The sequence below is a fragment of the Thermobia domestica genome, chromosome 16 (genome assembly GCF_964235325.1).
Source record: "Thermobia domestica chromosome 16, izTheDome1.hap1.1, whole genome shotgun sequence".
Lineage (NCBI taxonomy): Eukaryota > Metazoa > Arthropoda > Insecta > Zygentoma > Lepismatidae > Thermobia > Thermobia domestica.
The window spans coordinates 38207768-38233341 of record NC_137469.1 but is presented as its reverse complement, the minus strand read 5'-3'; the positions used below and the strand labels follow the sequence as shown (position 1 = coordinate 38233341).

General features: G+C 37.6%; 1 long non-coding RNA gene and 18 other non-coding genes across 19 annotated transcripts in view; all 19 read left to right on the top strand.

Moving 5' to 3' along the window:
* Positions 1-22884, top strand: part of LOC145673028 (uncharacterized) — a 101719-nt gene extending 78835 nt beyond the window's left edge. Inside the window, exon 3 of the long non-coding RNA XR_014128709.1 lies at positions 21799-22884. This is a non-coding gene — a long non-coding RNA (uncharacterized LOC145673028). The remainder of the gene's footprint in view (positions 1-21798) is intronic.
* On the top strand, positions 4152-4223 carry TRNAP-AGG (transfer RNA proline (anticodon AGG)). The gene has a single exon. It is a non-coding gene; the product is annotated as a tRNA-Pro (tRNA).
* On the top strand, positions 9844-9915 carry TRNAP-AGG (transfer RNA proline (anticodon AGG)). Its single transcript has one exon. It is a non-coding gene; the product is annotated as a tRNA-Pro (tRNA).
* TRNAP-AGG (transfer RNA proline (anticodon AGG)) lies at positions 10055-10126 on the top strand. The gene has a single exon. It is a non-coding gene; the product is annotated as a tRNA-Pro (tRNA).
* TRNAP-AGG (transfer RNA proline (anticodon AGG)) lies at positions 10266-10337 on the top strand. The gene has a single exon. It is a non-coding gene; the product is annotated as a tRNA-Pro (tRNA).
* Positions 10477-10548, top strand: TRNAP-AGG (transfer RNA proline (anticodon AGG)). Its single transcript has one exon. It is a non-coding gene; the product is annotated as a tRNA-Pro (tRNA).
* Positions 10688-10759, top strand: TRNAP-AGG (transfer RNA proline (anticodon AGG)). Its single transcript has one exon. It is a non-coding gene; the product is annotated as a tRNA-Pro (tRNA).
* Positions 10899-10970, top strand: TRNAP-AGG (transfer RNA proline (anticodon AGG)). Its single transcript has one exon. It is a non-coding gene; the product is annotated as a tRNA-Pro (tRNA).
* TRNAP-AGG (transfer RNA proline (anticodon AGG)) lies at positions 11110-11181 on the top strand. The gene has a single exon. It is a non-coding gene; the product is annotated as a tRNA-Pro (tRNA).
* On the top strand, positions 11321-11392 carry TRNAP-AGG (transfer RNA proline (anticodon AGG)). The gene has a single exon. It is a non-coding gene; the product is annotated as a tRNA-Pro (tRNA).
* TRNAP-AGG (transfer RNA proline (anticodon AGG)) lies at positions 11532-11603 on the top strand. The gene has a single exon. It is a non-coding gene; the product is annotated as a tRNA-Pro (tRNA).
* On the top strand, positions 11743-11814 carry TRNAP-AGG (transfer RNA proline (anticodon AGG)). Its single transcript has one exon. It is a non-coding gene; the product is annotated as a tRNA-Pro (tRNA).
* On the top strand, positions 11954-12026 carry TRNAP-AGG (transfer RNA proline (anticodon AGG)). The gene has a single exon. It is a non-coding gene; the product is annotated as a tRNA-Pro (tRNA).
* Positions 12166-12237, top strand: TRNAP-UGG (transfer RNA proline (anticodon UGG)). The gene has a single exon. It is a non-coding gene; the product is annotated as a tRNA-Pro (tRNA).
* TRNAP-AGG (transfer RNA proline (anticodon AGG)) lies at positions 17532-17603 on the top strand. The gene has a single exon. It is a non-coding gene; the product is annotated as a tRNA-Pro (tRNA).
* TRNAP-AGG (transfer RNA proline (anticodon AGG)) lies at positions 17743-17814 on the top strand. Its single transcript has one exon. It is a non-coding gene; the product is annotated as a tRNA-Pro (tRNA).
* On the top strand, positions 18165-18236 carry TRNAP-AGG (transfer RNA proline (anticodon AGG)). Its single transcript has one exon. It is a non-coding gene; the product is annotated as a tRNA-Pro (tRNA).
* On the top strand, positions 18376-18447 carry TRNAP-AGG (transfer RNA proline (anticodon AGG)). The gene has a single exon. It is a non-coding gene; the product is annotated as a tRNA-Pro (tRNA).
* On the top strand, positions 19220-19291 carry TRNAP-AGG (transfer RNA proline (anticodon AGG)). Its single transcript has one exon. It is a non-coding gene; the product is annotated as a tRNA-Pro (tRNA).
* Positions 22885-25574: the final 2690 nt, after the last annotated feature.

Here is a 25574-nt window from a genome sequence, read left to right as displayed (position 1 = left end):
AGTAAGAAGTTTCTTCTGATAAGTTGTATTCTACAGAAAGTGATGGTCAGGTTTGCAGTTTCCCTGGTTCCCAAGAGCGGAATGACTTGCCTGATAACAATGCAACTAATCATACCATGTCTACTCAGTCTAGTGACATACAGGTTGATTCTCCTATCACAGACTTAAGTGAAATTCCCGAAGAAACCCGTACTCGTCGCAAACGTACAAAAAGGAACGAATTAAGTCAAAAGTTGTTCAAAAAGTCTGAAACTGACGCAAATATTTCTAGCATGTCTAAAGGAGGTGCTGCTATGCTGTAATTCTTTCTCTTGTAAGTTGTATTTTTATTGGGTTAAGTTACACTGGGTTCAGCTATGTTAGTTTCTTTTTTATTAAGTAGGTCAAGTTTACTCTATGCCATTTATATGTTCTAAATTTTGTTTAATTAATTCCTATGTTAGTTGCTATGCTATTTTTGCTATTTTATTTCAAGAACTTTATTTTTTATTGGTCATTGTGTGTATTTGCCAATGTGATGTTGCTTAAAATAGCTACAATTAATATTAACAATTTACAAAGCCCGGTCAAGAAATTTGCACTCTGTGATTTTCTAAGAAGTGAAGAAATTGATGTTGCTTTTTTCCAAGAAGTTGGTGTACCGGACCTGAATGTAAGTCCATCATACATAGTCGAAAATAATTTTAACAATAGTGGTACAGGTACAGCAATTGCTTTCAGGTCTTCCACTCGTTTCTCTTCTCCTGTGTGATACCCGTCTGGTCGCATACTCAGTGGTAAACTAGGAGATATCAATCTTGTCAACCTTTATGCTCCGAGTGGCTCACATGCTCGAACCGATCGAAATTCCTTCTTTTCCCAGGATGTAGCTCTTACACTAGGACCTAATGCTGATAGATTAATTATGGCAGGGGATTATAATTGCGTTTTACGACCTGAAGATCAAACCCCAGGCTTTAATTTCAGTCATGCCCTCCAGGAACTAGTGACTGGACTTCATTTACAAGATACATGGATATGTCTGAGGCCACAGGCACGTGATTATACTTACCTATCCTATCAAAGTGCATCACGCCTTGACCGTATATATGTCTCCCCACCAATGGTGCCCTGTATTAAACAAGTTGACATTGTACATATTTCATTTTCTGATCACTCTGCTTATGTTGTAAGATTTTCTTTAAATAATCTAAATGTTGAACGAGGTAGAGGTTACTGGCAGTTAAATATATCGTTATTGGAAGACGAACACTTTTGTGCTGAGTTTCAATCAAAATGGGAATACTGGCTTAGGCAGAGGAAATATTTTCCCACTATTACAGAGTGGTGGCATACTTACTTCAAACCACGATTTGCGAGTTTCTGCCGTTGGTACTCCTCCGAAAAGTCTCGAGATCTTCGCAAATTGCTTTACTTCTATAACAGATGCTTACGAGAAGCTCGATGTGCTGCTGTTTCTGATTTGTCCATGTTACCTCAGGTTAAACGTTATCAAGCATTGCTTTTAAATTTGAATCGCCGACGTGTAGGTGGACTCAAGATTAGAAGCAAGGTTCCCTTAGTAGATGCTGATGAAGAACCATCATTATATCATGTACTTCGTGAAATGAAACGAGGCCAAGGCAAATGGATCCACCACATTCGTGATGAGGAAGGGCAACTTCATGAAGATCTTGCCTCCATTAAAAGTGCATTTTTGTTGTATTACAAGAACCTTTATGGTCTTTCTGATGTTAATACAATGCCTGACGAATTTTTCACACCACCGTCTTGTGTTCTTGATGATACAGCACGACAATTTCTAGTGCGCCCATTTACTATTGAAGATGTACAACAAGCAGTCATGGCAGCTCCTAAAGAAAAATCTCCAGGACTAGATGGAATACCTGCAGAATGGTATATTAAATTTTTTTCCCTCGTTGAAGAGTTATTAACTTCTCTAGTTAACGAATATTTCAGCGACAATCCACAGAAACTGTATCGTACTCCTGGTGTTACAGTGTTTATCCCCAAACAAGCACATCCTACAAATGTTACACACTATCGACCCATAACTTTTCACAATTGCGATTACAAATTACTTGTTCGTTGTTTGAACAATAGACTCCTTCCATTTATTGAAATTCTTGCTGGACCATTTCAGTATGCTCGAGGAGGTGATAAGAAAATTTACCACGTGCTACAAACTCTGCGTGATGTTATTGCGAATTACCACTCTCACAATACTAGTCATGCCTTACTTGCCTTAGATTTCAACCAGGCATTTGATCGTGTAAATCACAATTATTTGTGGTCTTTGTTGCAGCATATGGGAGTAGACGACTTATTTATCCGTTGGATTCGAGTTTTGTATGATGCTGCACAGTCAAAACTAAAAGTCAACGGGTTTCTGACCACTCCTATTGCCATAAAACGTAGTGTCAGGCAAGGTTGTCCATTAAGTATGAGTCTATTCATAATTTCTATATGTCCTTTACTATGCAGCATCAATCAACGTATCCAAGGTCTTCATATCTGCATTGTTTCTGTCAAAGTGTGTAGTTTTGCTGATGACGTAAATGTATTTCTTCGGGACCCACAGGATTTAGAACTAGTTGAAGATTGTGTTCAAAAGTACTGTGATCATTCAGGCGCACTTCTTAATCGAGCGAAAACTAAACTCATGCCCTTAGGGAATGGTTCTACAAATTCATATGACCATTTCCCGACAGTGGTGCCAGTTCTCAAAGTATTGGGCATTTATTTTTCCTGCAACTTGCATGAGAGCATTTCTAAAAAATTTGAAGATCTTTTCTTGAGGGTCAGATCTGTTTTACATCAGCACCAATATCGTCAACTTTCATTGATATCTCGTGTGTATTTTGTGAACACTTATGCCTTTTCTAAGTTGTGGTACGTATGTCAAATTTTGCCTATGCCTAAACTTTATATTCACAAATTTACAAGCATCGGTAACTGGTTTTTGTGGGCCGGTGTGATTTTTCGAGTGCGCTATCCAGCTACCTGTTTGCCCTAGCATGAAGGAGGACTGAACTTGATACATGTTGAAAGTAAAATGAAAGCTTTATTCTACCACAGAGGATTCCAAAATATACAAGGAATTGGAGACCAACTCAGCAGTACATTACTTTCATCTCTAGTTGATACCAATGATGGAACATTACCAGTGTGTTTGCCTCTCATTCCTCCCGACTTTTGGTATTTTATGGACGTTATATCTACTTACTTTTACTTGTCTGTCAGTGGCACCCAACATATTCCTACAAGTGTCAATCTTCTTTATACGTTGTTATTACAACAACAAAACAGCCGCTGTCATCGCGTAACTTTCAACTTACCCAACACGAATTGGACACAGATATGGAGGAACCTTTCCTTCAATTTTCTATCAACCTCAGCTCGTTCGTTATGGTACAGGGTTGTTAACAACATCATAGACACTAAGGGAAAACGACATCATCTCCAGATTACAGACGACAAACGATGTGATCTCTGTGGAAAAGTGGATACTTTGGAACATCGTCTCACGCTTTGCAACAGATCAACACCAGTTTGGAAAATCTATTGTGAAATGATTAAATACCTGTGTAAAATCAGCTTTGATTGTATTACTGTTGACGTTACCTGATTTTAAAAATTTTCCGCAACAGAAACATCATTCTGTCGTTTGGCTTAGTACAAATACCATTGAATATATTCTGTCTCCTCGTTCTCCTCAAGCACATCACACATACAAGGACTTCCTGTGTCTACAATATGGTAAATTTCCCCCACCAAGGAAGAAATCACTATTTGCCAATTACCTTCATTATCTCTTCTATGGTTAGTCTGTGTTACTATAATGTAAAGGATTTTCTTATACAAATTTTTGTGTGTAAGTAATTACAACTGTAAATTATGTAACTTTCTCACTGTAATTCGAAAATAATGTAAATAAAAAGTAAATAAAAAAAGGGGGTATGATTCTCGCTTAGGATGCGAGAGGTCCCGGGTTCAAATCCCGGACAGACCCTTAAATTTTATCTTCAAATATGTTTAGTTTCACGTACTTTCATGACAAAACTTAGTGATGAAAGCTAGAATTTTTGATAGATATATGCTGGACCGTTTTCAAAACCAATAAGGACATTCTTATTGACCTTTACTAGCGTGGCCTGTTGGTCTAGGGGTATGATTCTCGCTTAGGGTGCGAGAGGTCCCGGGTTCAAATCCCGGACAGGCCCTTAAATTTTATCTTCAAATATGTTTAGTTTCACGTACTTTCATGAAAAAACTTAGTGATGAAAGCTAGAATTGTTGATAGATATATGCTGGACCGTTTTCAGAACCAATAAGGACATTCTTATTGACCTTTACTAGCGTGGCCTGTTGGTCTAGGGGTATGATTCTCGCTTTGGGTACGAGAGGTCCCGGGTTCAAATCCCGAACGGGCCCTTAAATTTTATCTTCAAATATGTTTAGTTTCACTTACTTTCATGAAAAAACTTAGTGATGAAAGCTAGAATTGTTGATAGATATATGCTGGACCGTTTTCAGAACCAATAAGGACATTCTTATTGGACTTTACTAGCGTGGCCTGTTGGTCCGCGGGGCATACTGTGTTTGGTTGTTGAAGTGTGTGGACGTGTCTTCGCTCTGTGCTACAAGGCTTGACGTGTTTACCTTCAGCGTTGCTTTCCTTAGCAATCAAGTTTGCTGTGTTTTTTTCTTTTCTTGTTGTGTTTGTCTTCGTGACTGATTTAGTTCAATACAGCATGTCGTTAAAAAGGGTAAATACCTTAAAAGACGATTTTGGTGGTGTTTCGGAGCGACCGAATAGCTTGACCTTACATCAGTGGCTCAGTGATAATTTCCGATTTTCTGTTGATGATGTATTAAGCATAGAAATGGACGTTTATCGTAAATTTTTGTTTGTGAAACTTCGTACGGAAGACCTATGTGAAAATGTCTTGCGTACTTCCGATGGAACTGTGTATTATACTGATACAAATGGAACACACACAATCCCAGTTTCGTGGGCTGATGTTCAAATTGTGACTGTTAAGTTCTTATGGAACTTGCCGATTCAGACATTCGAAAAGTACTTAATGACTATGGTGTCATATCTAACATCTCTGATGAAATGTATTCTGTCGAACATGTGTACCCAATACGAACGGGACGTAAATTAATACGTATGGAAGTTAAAAAACCTATTCCTTCTTTTGTAGTTATTCAAGGGCAAAAGTTTTGTGTATCCTACCCTAATCAGATACGGACCTGTCTCAGGTGTAATAGTGCACATATGTATTCCAATTGTCCTCTTCGCGTACCCAGTGATCCTAACAGTTATGCTGGAAAAGTGTCTCCTACAATTAAAAGTAGTGATCCTTCAGCTACTCTTATGCCTAAATTTGATAGCATGCCAATTCCATCTCGCAACAGGAAGAAGGCATCAAATCTAGTTTCTTGCCCACCTGACCCCAGTATGCCTACCTTTGACGAAAATTGAATAAAAAATAAAATAAGTTCTGTGTGTGAGATAAACAATACGAATCCTCTTTCGTCAGGAGTTCAAATAAATACATCTAATGGTGACCAGTTAACTGTGATCATGATCCTCAGCTACCGTTATATCCAGTACAACAGGTACACATTTCAACGGAAGTCCCTCCATCTCATTCTGCACATGACATGGCGACTATACCTAGTGAGTAAGAAGTTTCTTCTGATAAGTTGTATTCTACAGAAAGTGATGGTCAGGTTTGCAGTTTCCCTGGTTCCCAAGAGCGGAATGACTTGCCTGATAACAATGCAACTAATCATACCATGTCTACTCAGTCTAGTGACATACAGGTTGATTCTCCTATCACAGACTTAAGTGAAATTCCCGAAGAAACCCGTACTCGTCGCAAATGTACAAAAAGGAACGAATTAAGTCAAAAGTTGTTCAAAAAGTCTGTAACTGACGCAAATATTTCTAGCATGTCTAAAGGAGGTGCTGCTATGCTGTAATTCTTTCTCTTGTAAGTTGTATTTTTATTGGGTTAAGTTACACTGGGTTCAGCTATGTTAGTTTCTTTTTTATTAATTAGGTCAAGTTTACTCTATGCTATTTTTATGTTCTAAATTTTGTTTAATTAATTCCTATGTTAGTTGCTATGCTATTTTTGCTATTTTATTTCAAGAACTTTATTTTTTATTGGTCATTGTGTGTATTTGCCAATGTGATGTTGCTTAAAATAGCTACAATTAATATTAACAATTTACAAAGCCCCGTCAAGAAATTTGCACTCTGTGATTTTCTACGAAGTGAAGGAATTGATGTTGCTTTTTTCCAAGAAGTTGGTGTACCGGACCTGAATCTAAGTCCATCATACATAGTCGAAAATAATTTTAACAATAGTGGTACAGGTACAGCAATTGCTTTCAGATCGTCCACTCGTTTCTCTTCTCCTGTGTGTCACCCGTCTGGTCGCATACTCAGTGGTAAACTAGGAGATATCAATCTTGTCAACCTTTATGCTCCGAGTGGCTCACATGCTCGAACCGATCGAAATTCCTTCTTTTCCCAGGATGTAGCTCTTACACTAGGACCTAATGTTGATAGATTAATTATGGCAGGGGATTATAATTGCGTTTTACGGCCTGAAGATCAAACCCCAGGCTTTAATTTCAGTCATGCCCTCCAGGAATTAGTGACTGGTCTTCATTTACACGATACATGGATATGTCTGAGGCCACAGGCTCGTGATTATACTTACCTATCCTATCAAAGTGCATCACGCCTTGACCGTATATATGTCTCCCCACCAATGGTGCCGTGTATTAAACAAGTTGAAATTGTGCATACTTCCTTTTCTGATCACTCTGCTTATGTTGTAACTTTTTCATTAAATAATCTAACTGTTGAACGAGGTAGAGGTTACTGGCAATTAAATATATCGTTATTGGAAGACGAACACTTTTGTGCTGAATTTCAATCAAAATGGCAATACTGGCTTAGGCAGATGAAATATTTTCCCACTGTTACAGAGTGGTGGCATACTTACTTCAAACCACGATTTGCGAGTTTCTGCCGTTGGTACTCCTCCGAAAAGTCTCGCGATCTTCACAAATTGCTTTACTTTTATAACAGATGCTTACGAGAAACTCGATGTGCTGCTGTTTCTGATTTGTCCATGCTACCTCAGGTTAAAGGTTATCAAGCATTGCTTTTAAATTTGAATCGCCGACGTGTAGGTGGGCTCAAGATTAGAAGCAAGGTTCCCCTAGTAGATGCTGATGAAGAACCATCATTATATCATGTACTTCGTGAAATGAAACGAGGCCAAGGCAAATGGATCCACCACATTCGTGATGAGGAAGGGCAACTTCATGAAGATCTTGCCTCCATTAAAAGTGCATTTTTGTTGTATTACAAGAACCTTTATGGTCTTTCTGAAGTTAATACAATGCCTGAGGAATTTTTCACACCACCGTCTTGTGTTCTTGATGATACAGCACGACAATTTCTAGTGCGCCCATTTACTATTGAAGATGTACAACAAGCAGTCATGGCAGCTCCTAAAGAAAAATCTCCAGGACTAGATGGAATACCTGCAGAATGGTATATTAATTTTTTTCCCCTCGTTGGAGAGTTATTAACTTCTCTAGTTAACGAATATTTCAGCGACAATCCACAGAAACTGTATCGTACTCCTGGTGTTACAGTGTTTATCCCCAAACAAGCACATCCTACAAATGTTACACACTATCGACCCATAACTTTTCTCAATTGCGATTACAAATTACTTGTTCGTTGTTTGAACAATAGACTCCTTCCATTTATTGAAATTCTTGCTGGACCATTTCAGTATGCTCGAGGAGGTGATAAGAAAATTTACCACGTGCTACAAACTCTGCGTGATGTTATTGCGAATTACCACTCTCACAATACTAGTCATGCCTTACTTGCCTTAGATTTCAACCAGGCATTTGATCGTGTAAATCACAATTATTTGTGGTCTTTGTTGCAGCATATGGGAGTAGACGACTTATTTATCCGTTGGATTCGAGTTTTGTATGATGCTGCACAGTCAAAACTAAAAGTCAACGGGTTTCTGACCACTCCTATTGCCATAAAACGTAGTGTCAGGCAAGGTTGTCCATTAAGTATGAGTCTATTCATAATTTCTATATGTCCTTTACTATGCAGCATCAATCAACGTATCCAAGGTCTTCATATCTGCATTGTTTCTGTCAAAGTGTGTAGTTTTGCTGATGACGTAAATGTATTTCTTCGGGACCCACAGGATTTAGAACTAGTTGAAGATTGTGTTCAAAAGTACTGTGATCATTCAGGCGCACTTCTTAATCGAGCGAAAACTAAACTCATGCTCTTAGGGAATGGTTCTACAAATTCATATGACCATTTCCCGACAGTGGTGCCAGTTCTCAAAGTATTGGGCATTTATTTTTCCTGCAACTTGCATGAGAGCATTTCTAAAAAATTTGAAGATCTTTTCTTGAGGGTCAGATCTGTTTTACATCAGCACCAATATCGTCAACTTTCATTGATATCTCGTGTGTATTTTGTGAACACTTATGCCTTTTCTAAGTTGTGGTACGTATGTCAAATTTTGCCTATGCCTAAACTTTATATTCACAAATTTACAAGCATCGGTAACTGGTTTTTGTGGGCCGGTGTGATTTTTCGAGTGCGCTATCCAGCTACCTGTTTGCCCTAGCATGAAGGAGGACTGAACTTGATACATGTTGAAAGTAAAATAAAAGCTTTATTCTACCACAGAGGATTCCAAAATATACAAGGAATTGGAGACCAACTCAGCAGTACATTACTTTCATCTCTAGTTGATACCAATGATGGAACATTACCAGTGTGTTTGCCTCTCATTCCTCCCGACTTTTGGTATTTTATGGACGTTATATCTACTTACTTTTACTTGTCTGCCAGTGGCACCCAACATATTCCTACAAGTGTCAATCTTCTTTATACGTTGTTATTACAACAACAAAACAGCCGCTGTCATCGCGTAACTTTCAACTTACCCAACACGAATTGGACACAGATATGGAGGAACCTTTCCTTCAATTTTCTATCAACCTCAGCTCGTTCGTTATGGTACAGGGTTGTTAACAACATCATAGACACTAAGGGAAAACGACATCATCTCCAGATTACAGACGACAAACGATGTGATCTCTGTGGAAAAGTGGATACTTTGGAACATCGTCTCACGCTTTGCAACAGATCAACACCAGTTTGGAAAATCTATTGTGAAATGATTAAATACCTGTGTAAAATCAGCTTTGATTGTATTACTGTTGACGTTACCTGATTTTAAAAATTTTCCGCAACAGAAACATCATTCTGTCGTTTGGCTTAGTACAAATACCATTGAATATATTCTGTCTCCTCGTTCTCCTCAAGCACATCACACATACAAGGACTTCCTGTGTCTACAATATGGTAAATTTCCCCCACCAAGGAAGAAATCACTATTTGCCAATTACCTTCATTATCTCTTCCATGGTTAGTCTGTGTTACTATAATGTAAAGGATTTTCTTATACAAATTTTTGTGTGTAAGTAATTACAACTGTAAATTATGTAACTTTCTCACTGTAATTCGAAAATAATGTAAATAAAAAGTAAATAAAAAAAGGGGGTATGATTCTCGCTTAGGATGCGAGAGGTCCCGGGTTCAAATCCCGGACAGGCCCTTAATTTTTATCTTCAAATATATTGAGTTTCACGTACTTTCATGACAAAACTTAGTGAAGAAAGCTACAATTTTTGATAGATATATGCTGGACCGTTTTCAGAACCAATAAGGACATTCTTATTGAACTTTACTGGCGTGGCCTGTTGGTCTAGGGGTATGATTCTCGCTTAGGGTGCGAGAGGTCCAGGGTTCAAATCCCGGACAGGCCCTTAACTTTTATCTTCAAATATGTTTAGTTTCACGTACTTTCATGAAAAAACTTAGTGATGAAAGCTAGAATTTTTGATAGATATATGCTGGACCGTTTTCAGAACCAATAAGGACATTCTTATTGAAGTTTACTGGCGTGGCCTGTTGATCTAGGGGTATGATTCTCGCTTAGGGTGCGAGAGGTCCCGGGTTCAAATCCCGGACAGGCCCTTAACTTTTATCTTCAAATATGTTTAGTTTCACGTACTTTCATGAAAAAACTTAGTGATGAAAGCTAGAATTTTTGATAGATATATGCTGGACCGTTTTCAGAACCAATAAGGACATTCTTATTGACCTTTACTAGCGTGGCCTGTTGGTCTGGGGGTATGATTCTCGCTTAGGGTGCGAGAGGTCCCGGGTTCAAATCCCGGACAGGCCCTTAACTTTTATCTTCAAATATGTTTAGTTTCACGTACTTTCATGAAAAAACTTAGTGATGAAAGCTACAATTTTTGATAGATATATGCTGGACCGTTTTCAGAACCAATAAGGACATTCTTATTGAACTTTACTAGCGTGGCCTGTTGGTCTAGGGGTATGATTCTCGCTTAGGGTGCGAGAGGTCCCGGGTTCAAATCCCGGACAGACCCTTAAATTTTATCTTCAAATATGTTTAGTTTCACGTACTTTCATGAAAAAACTTAGTGATGAAAGCTACAATTTTTGATAGATATATGCTGGACCGTTTTCAGAACCAATAAGGACATTCTTATTGACCTTTACTAGCGTGGCCTGTTGGTCTAGGGGTATGATTCTCGCTTAGGGTGCGAGAGGTCCCGGGTTCAAATCCCGGACAGGCCCTTAAATTTTATCTTCAAATATGTTTAGTTTCACGTACTTTCATGAAAAAACTTAGTGATGAAAGCTAGAATTTTTGATAGATATATGCTGGACCGTTTTCAGAACCAATAAGGACATTCTTATTGACCTTTACTAGCGTGGCCTGTTGGTCTAGGGGTATGATTCTCGCTTAGGGTGCGAGAGGTCCCGGGTTCAAATCCCGGACAGGCCCTTAACTTTTATCTTCAAATATGTTTAGTTTCACGTACTTTCATGAAAAAACTTAGTGATGAAAGCTACAATTTTTGATAGATATATGCTGGACCGTTTTCAGAACCAATAAGGACATTCTTATTGACCTTTACTAGCGTGGCCTGTTGGTATAGGGGTATGATTCTCGCTTAGGGTGCGAGAGGTCCTGGGTTCAAATCCCGGACAGGCCCTTAACTTTTATCTTCAAATATGTTTAGTTTCACGTACTTTCATGAAAAAACTTAGTGATGAAAGCTAGAATTTTTGATAGATATATGCTGGACCATTTTCAGAACCAATAAGGACATTCTTATTGAACTTTACTGGCGTGGCCTGTTGGTCTAGGGGTATGATTCTCGCTTAGGGTGCGAGAGGTCCCGGGTTCAAATCCCGGACAGGCCCTTAACTTTTATCTTCAAATATGTTCAGTTTCACGTCCTTTCATGAAAAAACTTAGTGATGAAAGCTACAATTTTTGATAGATATATGCTGGACCGTTTTCAGAACCAATAAGGACATTCTTATTGAACTTTACTAGCGTGGCCTGTTGGTCTAGGGGTATGATTCTCGCTTAGGGTGCGAGAGGTCCCGGGTTCAAATCCCGGACAGGTCCTTAACTTTTATCTTCAAATATGTTTAGTTTCACGTACTTTCATGAAAAAACTTAGTGATGAAAGCTAGAATTTTTGATAGATATAAGCTGGACCGTTTTCAGAACCAATAAGGACATTCTTATTGAACTTTACTGGCGTGGCCTGTTGGTCTAGGGGTATGATTCTCGCTTAGGGTGCGAGAGGTCCAGGGTTCAAATCCCGGACAGGCCCTTAACTTTTATCTTCAAATATGTTTAGTTTCACGTACTTTCATGAAAAAACTTAGTGATGAAAGCTAGAATTGTTGATAGATATATGCTGGACCGTTTTCAGAACCAATAAGGACATTCTTATTGAACTTTACTAGCGTGGCCTGTTGATCTAGGGGGTATGATTCTCGCTTAGGGTGCGAGAGGTCCCGGGTTCAAATCCCGGACAGGCCCTTAACTTTTATCTTCAAATATGTTTAGTTTCACGTACTTTCATGAAAAAACTTAGTGATGAAAGCTAGAATTGTTGATAGATATATGCTGGACCGTTTTCAGAACCAATAAGGACATTCTTATTGACCTTTACTAGCGTGGCCTGTTGGTCTAGGGGTATGATTCTCGCTTTGGGTGCGAGAGGTCCCGGGTTCTAATCCCGGACAGGCCCTTAAATTTTATCTTCAAATATGTTTAGTTTCACGTACTTTCATGAAAAAACTTAGTGATGAAAGCTAGAATTGTTGACAGATATATGCTGGACCGTTTTCAGAACCAATAAGGACATTCTTATTGGACTTTACTAGCGTGGCCTGTTGGTCCGCGGGGCATACTGTGTTAGGTTGTTGAAGTGTGTGGACGTGTCTTCACTCTGTGCTACAAGGCTTGACGTGTTTACCTTCAGCGTTGCTTTCCTTAGCAATCAAGTTTGCTGTGTTTTTTTTCTTTTCTTGTTGTGTTTGTCTTCGTGACTGATTTAGTTCAATACAGCATGTCGTTAAAAAGGGTAAATACCTTAAAAGACGATTTTGGTGGTGTTTCGGAGCGACCGAATAGCTAGACCTTACATCAGTGGCTCAGTGATAATTTCCGATTTTCTGTTGATGATGTATTAAGCATAGAAATGGACGTTTATCGTAAATTTTTGTTTGTGAAACTTCGTACGGAAGACCTATGTGAAAATGTCTTGCGTACTTCCGATGGAACTGTGTATTATACTGATACAAATGGAACACACACAATCCCAGTTTCGTGGGCTGATGTTCAAATTGTGACTGTTAAGTTCTTATGGAACTTGCCGATTCAGACATTCGAAAAGTACTTAATGACTATGGTGTCATATCTAACATCTCTGATGAAATGTATTCTGTCGAACATGTGTACCCAATACGAACGGGACGTAAATTAATACGTATGGAAGTTAAAAAACCTATTCCTTCTTTTGTAGTTATTCAAGGGCAAAAGTTTTGTGTATCCTACCCTAATCAGATACGGACCTGTCTCAGGTGTAATAGTGCACATATGTATTCCAATTGTCCTCTTCGCGTACCCAGTGATCCTAACAGTTATGCTGGAAAAGTGTCTCCTACAATTAAAAATAGTGATCCTTCAGCTACTCTTATGCCTAAATTTGATAGCATGCCAATTCCATCTCGCAACAGGAAGAAGGCATCAAATCTAGTTTCTTGCCCACCTGACCCCAGTATGCCTACCTTTGACGAAAATTGAATAAAAAATAAAATAAGTTCTGTGTGTGAGATAAACAATACGAATCCTCTTTCGTCAGGAGTTCAAATAAATACATCTAATGGTGACCAGTTAACTGTGATCATGATCCTCAGCTACCGTTATATCCAGTACAACAGGTACACATTTCAACGGAAGTCCCTCCATCTCATTCTGCACATGACATGGCGACTATACCTAGTGAGTAAGAAGTTTCTTCTGATAAGTTGTATTCTACAGAAAGTGATGGTCAGGTTTGCAGTTTCCCTGGTTCCCAAGAGCGGAATGACTTGCCTGATAACAATGCAACTAATCATACCATGTCTACTCAGTCTAGTGACATACAGGTTGATTCTCCTATCACAGACTTAAGTGAAATTCCCGAAGAAACCCGTACTCGTCGCAAACGTACAAAAAGGAACGAATTAAGTCAAAAGTTGTTCAAAAAGTCTGAAACTGACGCAAATATTTCTAGCATGTCTAAAGGAGGTGCTGCTATGCTGTAATTCTTTCTCTTGTAAGTTGTATTTTTATTGGGTTAAGTTACACTGGGTTCAGCTATGTTAGTTTCTTTTTTATTAATTAGGTCAAGTTTACTCTATGCCATTTATATGTTCTAAATTTTGTTTAATTAATTCCTATGTTAGTTGCTATGCTATTTTTGCTATTTTATTTCAAGAACTTTATTTTTTATTGGTCATTGTGTGTATTTGCCAATGTGATGTTGCTTAAAATAGCTACAATTAATATTAACAATTTACAAAGCCCCGTCAAGAAATTTGCACTCTGTGATTTTCTACGAAGTGAAGGAATTGATGTTGCTTTTTTCCAAGAAGTTGGTGTACCGGACCTGAATCTAAGTCTATCATACATAGTCGAAAATAATTTTAACAATAGTGGTACAGGTACAGCAATTGCTTTCAGATCTTCCACTCGTTTCTCTTCTCCTGTGTGTCACCCGTCTGGTCGCATACTCAGTGGTAAACTAGGAGATATCAATCTTGTCAACCTTTATGCTCCGAGTGGCTCACATGCTCGAACCGATCGAAATTCCTTCTTTTCCCAGGATGTAGCTCTTACACTAGGACCTAATGTTGATAGATTAATTATGGCAGGGGATTATAATTGCGTTTTACGGCCTGAAGATCAAACCCCAGGCTTTAATTTCAGTCATGCCCTCCAGGAATTAGTGACTGGTCTTCATTTACACGATACATGGATATGTCTGAGGCCACAGGCTCGTGATTATACTTACCTATCCTATCAAAGTGCATCACGCCTTGACCGTATATATGTCTCCCCACCAATGGTGCCGTGTATTAAACAAGTTGAAATTGTGCATACTTCCTTTTCTGATCACTCTGCTTATGTTGTAACTTTTTCATTAAATAATCTAACTGTTGAACGAGGTAGAGGTTACTGGCAATTAAATATATCGTTATTGGAAGACGAACACTTTTGTGCTGAATTTCAATCAAAATGGCAATACTGGCTTAGGCAGATGAAATATTTTCCCACTGTTACAGAGTGGTGGCATACTTACTTCAAACCACGATTTGCGAGTTTCTGCCGTTGGTACTCCTCCGAAAAGTCTCGCGATCTTCACAAATTGCTTTACTTTTATAACAGATGCTTACGAGAAGCTCGATGTGCTGCTGTTTCTGATTTGTCCATGCTACTTCAGGTTAAAGGTTATCAAGCATTGCTTTTAAATTTGAATCGCCGACGTGTAGGTGGGCTCAAGATTAGAAGCAAGGTTCCCCTAGTAGATGCTGATGAAGAACCATCATTATATCATGTACTTCGTGAAATGAAACGAGGCCAAGGCAAATGGATCCACCACATTCGTGATGAGGAAGGGCAACTTCATGAAGATCTTGCCTCCATTAAAAGTGCATTTTTGTTGTATTACAAGAACCTTTATGGTCTTTCTGAAGTTAATACAATGCCTGAGGAATTTTTCACACCACCGTCTTGTGTTCTTGATGATACAGCACGACAATTTCTAGTGCGCCCATTTACTATTGAAGATGTACAACAAGCAGTCATGGCAGCTCCTAAAGAAAAATCTCCAGGACTAGATGGAATACCTGCAGAATGGTATATTAAATTTTTTCCCCTCGTTGGTGAGTTACTAACTTCTCTAATTAACGAATGTTTCAGCGACAATCCACAGAAACTGTATCGTACTCCTGGTGTTACAGTGTTTATCCCCAAACAAGCACATCCTACAAATGTTACACACTATCGACCCATAACTTTTCTCAATTGCGATTACAAATTACTTGTTCGTTGTTTGAACAATAGAATCCTTCCATTTATTGAAATTCTTGCTGGACCATTTCAGTATGCTCGAGGAGGTGATAAGAAAATTTACCACGTGCTACAAACTCTGCGTGATGTTATTGCGAATTACCACTCTCACAATACTAGTCATGCCTTACTTGCCTTAGATTTCAACCAGGCATTTGATCGTGTAAATCACAATTATTTGTGGTCTTTGTTGCAGCATATGGGAGTAGACGACTTATTTATCCGTTGGATTCGAGTTTTGTATGATGCTGCACAGTCAAAACTAAAAGTCAACGGGTTTCTGACCACTCCTATTGCCATAAAACGTAGTGTCAGGCAAGGCTGTCCATTAAGTATGAGTCTATTCATAATTTCTATATGTCCTTTACTATACAGCATCAATCAACGTATCCAGGGTCTTCATATCTGCATTGTTTCTGTCAAAGTGTGTAGTTTTGCTGATGACGTAAATGTATTTCTTCGGGACCCACAGGATTTAGAACTAGTTGAAGATTGTGTTCAAAAGTACTGTGATCATTCAGGCGCACTTCTTAATCGAGCGAAAACTAAACTCATGCCCTTAGGGAATGGTTCTACAAATTCATATGACCATTTCCCGACAGTGGTGCCAGTTCTCAAAGTATTGGGTATTTATTTTTCCTGCAACTTGCATGAGAGCATTTCTAAAACTTTTGAAGATGTTTTCTTGAGGGTCAGATCTGTTTTACATCAGCACCAATATCGTCACCTTTCGTTGATATCTCGTGTGTATTTTGTGACACTTATGCCTTTTCAAAACTGTGGTACATATGTCAAATTTTGCCTATGCCTAAACTTTATATTCACAAATTTACAAGCATCGGTAACTGGTTTTTGTGGGCAGGTATGATTTTTCGAGTGCGCTATCCAGCTACCTGTTTGCCCTATCATGCAGGAGGACTGAACTTGATACATGTTGAAAGTAAAATAAAAGCTTTATTCTACTACAGAGGATTCCAAAATATACAAGGTATTGGAGACCAACTCAGCAGTACATTACTTTCATCTCTAGTTGATACCAATGATGGAACATTACCTGTGTGTTTGCCTCTCATTCCTCCCGAATTTTGGTATTTTACGGACGTTATATGTATACTTACTTTTACTTGTCTGCCAGTGGCACCCAACATATTCCTACAAGTGTCAAACTTCTGTATACGTTGCTATTACAACAACAAAACAGCCACTGTCATCGCATAACTTTCAACTTACCTAATACGAATTGGACGCAGATATGGAGGAACATTTCCTTGAATTTTCTATCAACCTCAGCTCGTTCGTTATGGTACAGGCTTGTTAACAACATCATAGACACTAAGGGAAAACGACATCATCTCCAGATTACAGACGACAATCGATGTGATCTCTGCGGAAAAGTGGATACATTGGAACATCGTCTCACGCTTTGCAACAGATCAACACCAGTTTGGAAAATCTATTGTGAAATGATTCAATACCTGTGTAAAATCAGCTCTGACTGTATTACTGTTGAAATGCTTCTGTTACCTGCTTTTAAACACTTTCCACAACAGAAACATTATTCTGTCGTTTGGCTTAGTGCAAACACCATTGAATATATTCTGTCTCCTCGTTCTCTTCAAGCACGGTTTTCCTTATACACATTTTTGTGTGCAAGTAATTACAATTGTAAATTATGTAACTTTCTCACTGTAACTCGAAAATAATGTAAATAAAAAGTAATTTAAAAAAAGGGATATGATTCTCGCTTAGGGTGGGAAAGTTCCCGGGTTCAAGTCCCGGGCAGGCCCTTATCTTTTATTTTCAAATATATTGCATTTCACCTACTTTCATGACAAAACTTAATGATGTAAGCTAGAATTGTTGATCGATATATGCTCGACCGTTTTCAGAACCAATAAGGACATTCTTATTGACCTTTACTAGCGTGGCCTGTTGGTCTAGGGGTATGATTCTCGCTTAGGGTGCGAGAGGTCCCAGGTTCAAATCCCGGACAGGCTCTTAACTTTTATCTTCAAATATATTGAATTTCACCTACTTTCATGACAAAGCTTAATGATGTAAGCTAGAATTGTTGATAGATATATGCTCGACCGTTTTCAGAACCAATAAGAACATTCTTATTGAACTTTACTAGCGTGGCCTGTTGATCTAGGGGTATGATTCTCGCTTAGGGTGCGAGAGGTCCCGGGTTCAAATCCCGGACAGGCCCTTAACTTTTATCTTCAAATATGTTTAGTTTCACGTACTTTCATGAAAAAACTTAGTGATGAAAGCTAGAATTTTTGATAGATATATGCTGGGCCGTTTTCAGAACCAATAAGGACATTCTTATTGACCTTTACTAGCGTGGCCTGTTGATCTAGGGGTATGATTCTCGCTTAGGGTGGGAAAGTTCCCGGGTTCAAGTCCCGGGCAGGCCCTTAACTTTTATTTTCAAATATATTAAATTTCACCTACTTTCATGACAAAACTTAATGATGTAAGCTAGAATTGTTGATAGATATATGCTCGACCGTTTTCAGAACCAATAAGGACATTCTTATTGACCTTTACTAGCGTGGCCTGTTGGTCTAGGGGTATGATTCTCGCTTAGGGTGCGAGAGGTCCCAGGTTCAAATCCCGGACAGGCTCTTAACTTTTATCTTCAAATATATTGAATTTCACCTACTTTCATGACAAAGCTTAATGATGTAAGCTAGAATTGTTGATAGATATATGCTCGACCGTTTTCAGAACCAATAAGAACATTCTTATTGAACTTTACTAGCGTGGCCTGTTGGTCTAGGGGTATGATTCTCGCTTAGGGTGCGAGAGGTCCCGGGTTCAAATCCCGGACAGGCCCTTAACTTTTATCTTCAAATATGTTTAGTTTCACGTACTTTCATGAAAAAACTTAGTGATGAAAGCTAGAATTTTTGATAGATATATGCTGGGCCGTTTTCAGAACCAATAAGGACATTCTTATTGACCTTTACTAGCGTGGCCTGTTGATCTAGGGGTATGATTCTCGCTTAGGGTTGGAAAGTTCCCGGGTTCAAGTCCCGGGCAGGCCCTTATCTTTTATTTTCAAATATATTGCATTTCACCTACTTTCATGACAAAACTTAATGATGTAAGCTAGAATTGTTGATAGATATATGCTGGACCGTTTTCAGAACCAATAAGGACATTCTTATTGAATTTTACTAGCGTATCATGTTGGTCAAGGGGTATGATTCTCGCTTAGGGTGCGAGAGGTTCCGGGTTCAACTCCCGGACAGGCCCTTAACTTTTATCTTCAAATATATTAAATTTCACCTACTTTCATGACAAAACTTAATGATGTAATCTAGAATTGTTGATAGATATATGCTCGACCGTTTTCAGAACCAATAAGGACATTCTTATTGACCTTTACTAGCGTGGCCTGTTGGTCTAGGGGTATGATTCTCGCTTAGGGTGCGAAAGGTACCGGCTTCAAATCCCGGACAGGCCCTTAACTTTTATCTTCAAATATATTGAGTTCCAACTACTTTCATGACAAAACTTAATAATGTAAGCTAGAATTGTTGATAGATATATGCTCGACCGTTTTCAGAACCAATAAGGACATTCTTATTGACCTTTACTAGCGTGGCCTGTTGGTCTAGGGGTATGATTTTCGCTTAGGGTGCGAGAGGTCCCGGGTTCAAATCCCTGATAGGCCCTTAACTTTTATCTTCAAATATATTGAATTTCACGTACTTTCATGACAAAACTTAATGATGTAAGCTAGAATTGTTGATAGATATATGCTCGACCGTTTGCAAAAATATAGTATATATACACACCCCGTATACGCTTGCTGTTCCGTAAATTTAAAGTAGTATACGCCGGACTACAACAATATTAAATGAGTATGTGCTGTATACTCCTGATTGCATCCCTGATAATACAGTATTTTGGTTTCTTATTTTCCAGAGCTAGTACAACGGATGGTGCGATAAGAGCCTTGGAGAGAATAAGGTACAGTAAATACTAGAGAATCGTGCTACATATACTATGAAGAATTACACCCTACAAGACACCAAACTTTAAATTCAAGCCGTAACAAAATGATGCCCTACAGCCCAGACGATCATATTTTTATATGCAGCAATAAGTTTTTTTTTTTTTTTTTTTTGGACGATAATGATAAGTGAAATGGGCAGTGATTGGACGTTGATGAAACTAAAATTTTCTACAAAGTTGATGCTACACATGGTGTTTTTCAGTGTGAATCACGTGTTTATGCACCTAAGTCACTTCCTGAATTTTCTAAAACAGAGATGGAACTATTTATATCTTAATTGCTTCACGGTAGGCAAGTTTCTTCAGAGACGGGATTGAGAACCAAATGAATCGTTTGTAAAAAGTGTTGCTATGTAGTAAGCTACTATAGTGAATGAAGCAAGTCTTTCTTCCATTTCAAAACAGCGAGTGATACACATAAAATTATAGTCATCATCTTTTTGTGGGATAAACTTATACTTTAGACATTTATGTGCACAAATTTATCCGAATTTTGAAACTCAGTTGTCTCTTTCGGAACGTAAGTTTGTTCCAAATTGAATTTGTATTAAATGAATGCAAAATATTCTAGTTCATCTGTAATAAATTTTATTCCTCCATTTTACTCCACTATATAGTTCATTATCATCTATACTTACCATGCTGAAAACATGATCATGGGAAAATTAAAGATTTTTTAAAGATCTGACCAAAATCAAAAATATGATAATAATAAGGTATTACGAATTTCAACTTCCTTTTTAGTATTCCGAGGGTTTCTAATACTCTAGAAACCTAGTAACTTCTTTCCAACTTGCGGAGCATGTCACAGAACAAGAATAGAAGTATTAAAAAATCAATAAATATGTGAACAAAAGTCTGTAGTTGCAGCTGACGATTTATGGTTAACCAGATAACTTTTAGTGGCGAGAAGTGCGTTTCTTATTACCGTTACTTCTATCTTTCTTGATCGTGCTTTTTTTGGCCTCTTTAAATTCAAGCAATTCCCCAACTGCCTCACGACCTGAATCAAAATCAAATATTCCGAGTAGCCACCGAAAATGGAATCAAAGTTACATCACAGGAGAGCAAAATAACTAACAAAATACTAGATAGTTTAAATTATTTTATTTGATCTGGTATGCGTATGTGGTAGATTTATACATTCCTGAATTTCTTATGAACAATAGAGCCATGTCTTCTCACACCTGTGCCAAAAATAGCATGTATCATACAATTGCCAGTAAAATAATATAGACATTTGTTACGTAAATGGTAATTATTCCTGCCTTCGGTAACCAGAGTGAATGAATTTCAAATTATTTTGTCCTCCGGAATTCTGTCGAAGAATTTAAAGCTTAAAATATACAAAAATCATAATTATACCTGTTGTGCTACCATGGTTATAAAATATGGTCTCTTACTTTGAGGAGGAAACGCAGGTTGATGGGATCTTTAAGATTCTAAAACGAATATTCGAATTCAAGAGAGACAGAAATTGAGAATGGTTTAAACTTTGTAACTAGAAACTATTGTGGTGAACAAACACCGTGCTTGTGGGTTTTCTCGGGATTCTCCCGTTTCTTTCCACTTTCTTTATTTCACCATTTTCATTTTATTTCTCAACATCACCGTCTCCTTTAGCTTGACCGGCATAACCATGGGACGTGAAACTGAGAGATTTATATAATTTATACCGTTCACCTAATATTGTTAGGATCATTAGGTTAAAAAAAGCCCAGGTGGGTATGTAACGTAACCAGTGGCTCAGTGGTAGAGCGTTCACCTCTGGTGCTTGGGGTCCCGGGTTCGATCCCAGCCTCCGCCAAGTGAACTTTGTGGTGGACAAACACCGTGCTCGTGGGTTTTCTCGGGGTTCTCCCGTTTCCTCCCACTTTCTTCATTCCACCATTTCACTCATCTCTCATAATCACCGTCTCCTTTAGCCTAACCGGCATAACCGTGGGACGTAAAACTCAGAGATTTCATTTCATTTTTTCCACAGTGATCTGAAAATTATTAGGAGAAGAACAATAATAAGAAAAGAAACATTTTTTTGCTAGTCAATATTCAAGTATCAGAAATATCAATCTAAAGTTAATATGACCATGTTTAGGTAGCAAATAATGACTAACTTCCAACCGAAGCCATCCACAATGACTTGTAATTACTATTCTTTTTGCAGATGTCGATGACTCATATAACTTCCAATGACTTGTGTGTTGTGAAGCCTTGCCTAAGAAGACAGGAAGGATTTCGTTGAATATAAACCAGCAAGTACTTATTTTCGACCGTCTGTACAAGATTCCACCAAGTATGACGTGAAGGAATTATGATCTTCAGGAACAGATGGATCCACAGGAAATGTATTTGAATTCTGTGAATAAAAACTATTTAATTACTAACTTGCTAGACGCTAATTGCAAACGTGCAGAATCTCAATTTTTTTTTCTCTCTCTCTCTCTGAGTCACCTTTACACGTTGTCAGAAGACGCTTGCACGTTTTTGAACTTGGAATTCTGACTATAAATGTAGTATTGTATTCTTCAACTCCAGAGGCAAGACCTGGAGACTTATGTCAAACTATCACTGGGTTACAGCCGTCTTCATCCGGTCATATCAATAACTACCGACTTTTTTTTTTAAGTCCAACACTTTAACAAATACAAAGCTCAAATTTCCGCAATTCAAATATTATAATTTAATCATAGCCAGAAACTTTGGAATGAAGCGTGTTTAAAATTTATTTAATATTGTTAATATTTTTCTTTCAACTTATCCAGTAATTTAAATACCATAATAAAACTTTATCGGTATTAAATCAGTCAGATCTAGCCCGGGGACGAGCAGCCTAGGTCCCCACAGTTTTTTGAGTGACAAAAATAACATAAGCTATGATTTATATATTTTTGAAAGTTTATAGTAAACTCATGATATATCTGTCATCGTGTGGGTTCTGGCTGCCTCACCCTCCCAGTTCTAGATCCGCCAATCTATTAAATTTCAATAGTAGAAATAATGTACGTATTATTTTTTTTTTTTAGCTTAACGTCTCACGTTTATACCTTTTTGGATAAAGGAGACGGTGATTAATGAAAGTGAATGATTGTGGTTTTTTTTTTCTGTTTCCTCATCAGGAATCGAATTCGGGCGCTAGCCACTAGACCGGCAGGAAGAGTTAATAGAAACAATAAGTAAAAAGTTCAGTTTCGTTTCACACTGTGACTAGGGTAGGCTTCCAAACTAAGAGAACTTAATACTAAAACTTGACGTAGTACATCTACAACTTCCAGTTATAATACTAGGGATAAGATCAGAGATGGTACTTACTATATTCTGAAATAGTGATGTCGTCATTTTCTCCTCGTTACCCTGATGATTTCCTTTTTTTTTTTTTTTTTTTTTTTTGTAAACAAATGCATGAATCGAATGGAATTAAATCTGCTGTTAATAAGAACAGACTGTTAATAAGACAATTGTAGAATATTTTGAAGACAAAGTAAAATTATTGGAAAAGGTACAGATTAAGAATATGGGGCCACTATTTAGAAAATTTACGAGTGAAATCCAGTAATTCATGAAGTAACATCTAAGGAACCTTCTACAGTTACCACATCTCTCCGTAAGCTCATAAGATAGAAATTGCATAAGAAATGCCAGCACCATTACCATGTAATGCATAATGAACAAAAGCAATTATACGCAGTGTAAAAACTCTAAGATACAGACTGATGAGCTGAAAAATCACTGTCTACTTTGAGAATAGTGTAAATTATATTGGCGCATTCAGATTTCTTACACCCACCCTTTAAAATATGAGTGCATAGTTACAATGGCTACAAAACAAACAAACAAACAAACAGTCAAGACAAAAAAGGACACTAAGCTTTTAGCCATATGCCTGCTGAGAATTTTCAATCTGGATCAATTTCTAATTGGTTAAGTTTTAAACACTAATTCTGTAGGTCTACACATATGCAATGTAATTTGTGATACTGATGGTACTAAATAAAGATTTTCCAGAATTGTTTAAATTTAATATCCGATAATAAACAAGCTAAGTATATTTTGACACTTAATGTAATCTTCAAATGTATAAATACACAAAATTGCGATATCAGGGAAAACAATTCAGTTTCAACACTTGTCATATTTTTACATATTATTTACCTAATTGCTTGCTTTTTCTGTCTTTTCGTAGTTTCATTCATTGAGGTTTTTTTTTTTTTTTTTTTTTTTTTTTTTTTTTTTTTTTTTTTACATATACAAGTGTTTCCTTTATTGTTTGGAATCAAGAAGTTAACACGTCACTGTTTTCGCTTTGTGCTTAGGTTCTCAGGCCATGCTGTTTAGAAAAGAAACTTACGATCACCATGGCAACGAGAAGGACGTCACACTATTTTAATCCATTGACACGCTGAAGCCAGTACCGCTTCTGCTGCATAAAGATTAATATTGAAACCGGAAGTGGTCGTAGATTTCTACAACTTCCGGTTACATGAGAGGAATAAAGTCGGAGACGAAACATAATCTTGCGGAACATAATGAAATTAAAATGTCATAAAATTAAGAAAATATAAATGAAAAATATGTACCGTACTAGTTGGTGCAAAAATAATTCCGGGTTTGGAGTATCAACAGTAAATCAGTATATCTCAGCTTAGAATTAAGTGTACTGAATCCATATCAAGAGACTACTTCTCGCTATCTCTGACTTTTATTCCTCTATGAAAATTAATGTTGAAACCGGAAGTAACTAGATAGTAGTGATTTTTTTACTATTTAGAGTTCTAGTAGAGAGAGTAGATTGGAGACGGAATGTATTTTTCGGACACAGATAGCAGAAAACTACTTCTTACGATCAACGTAAAAACAGGAAATGGTTTATTTCTACCACTTCCGGCTTAATAGAGTAGATAGAATTTATTATCAGAAATTAAAGAAAATAAAGCAATGGTTAAAATTAAAATTAGCATCAAAATTAAAATTAAAAATGGCTGTTTTTACTATTATGCAATGAGAATTGTCTCAAGTTGTGAAAATTAATGTAAACTTTAATGAATGAAATTAACGCTATGGGAAAATGAGTTGATTAATATAAAAAGTTACTATTTTTCAAACTAAACCCATAATTAATAACAATAAAATTAAAATGTCATAAAATTGAGAAAATATCAATGAAAAATATGTACTGGTTGGTGCAAAAATAAATGTAGGTTTGGAGTATCAATATTAAATCAGTATATCTCAGCTTAGAATAAAGTGTATTAATCAAAATAAGAACCATTATATTTTATGCATTTTTGCCAACAGGAAACAAATCTATTCCAACAGCATAGAAGCCTGGAGTTTTAGAAGCGATGAATTCTTCGAAGGCCGTTTTATCCGCTGCTTGCATATTGAAGACCTTCTGTTGCAGGAAGTTGTCAAGGTGCCTGAAAAAATGGTAGTCGGTTGGTGAGAGGTCTGGAGAGTATGCTGGATGCAGTAGAGTTTCATATCCGATTGGGTCAACTTCTGCGCAGTCATTTGTGAAATATGCGATCTGGCGTTGTCATGGAGAAGAATGGGTCCTTTGCGATTGAAAAATGCTGGGCATAACTGTTGCAGTTTTTGGTGCATTCTGTCAAGTACTCTGCTGATGTGATGGTTTTGCCAGGATTCAAGAAGTTGTAGTGAATGATCCCACGTACCGACCACCAAACAGTAACCCAAACCTCCTCTGGATGAAGCTTAGGTATGGGAAAGTGTTTTGGTGCTTCATCTTTGTCCTGGCACTGCGCGGAATGCCGTCGGTTGTCATATAAAATCCATTTTTTGTCGCAGGTCAAATGCGAACAAGAAATGGATCCCTTTTGTTGCGAATAAGAAGCGCGAAGCACACTTCATATCGGCGAAGGTTTTGGTTTTCGTTCAGCTAATGAGACACCCTTGTTTTCCCATTAAGTGCAAATGTCGAAC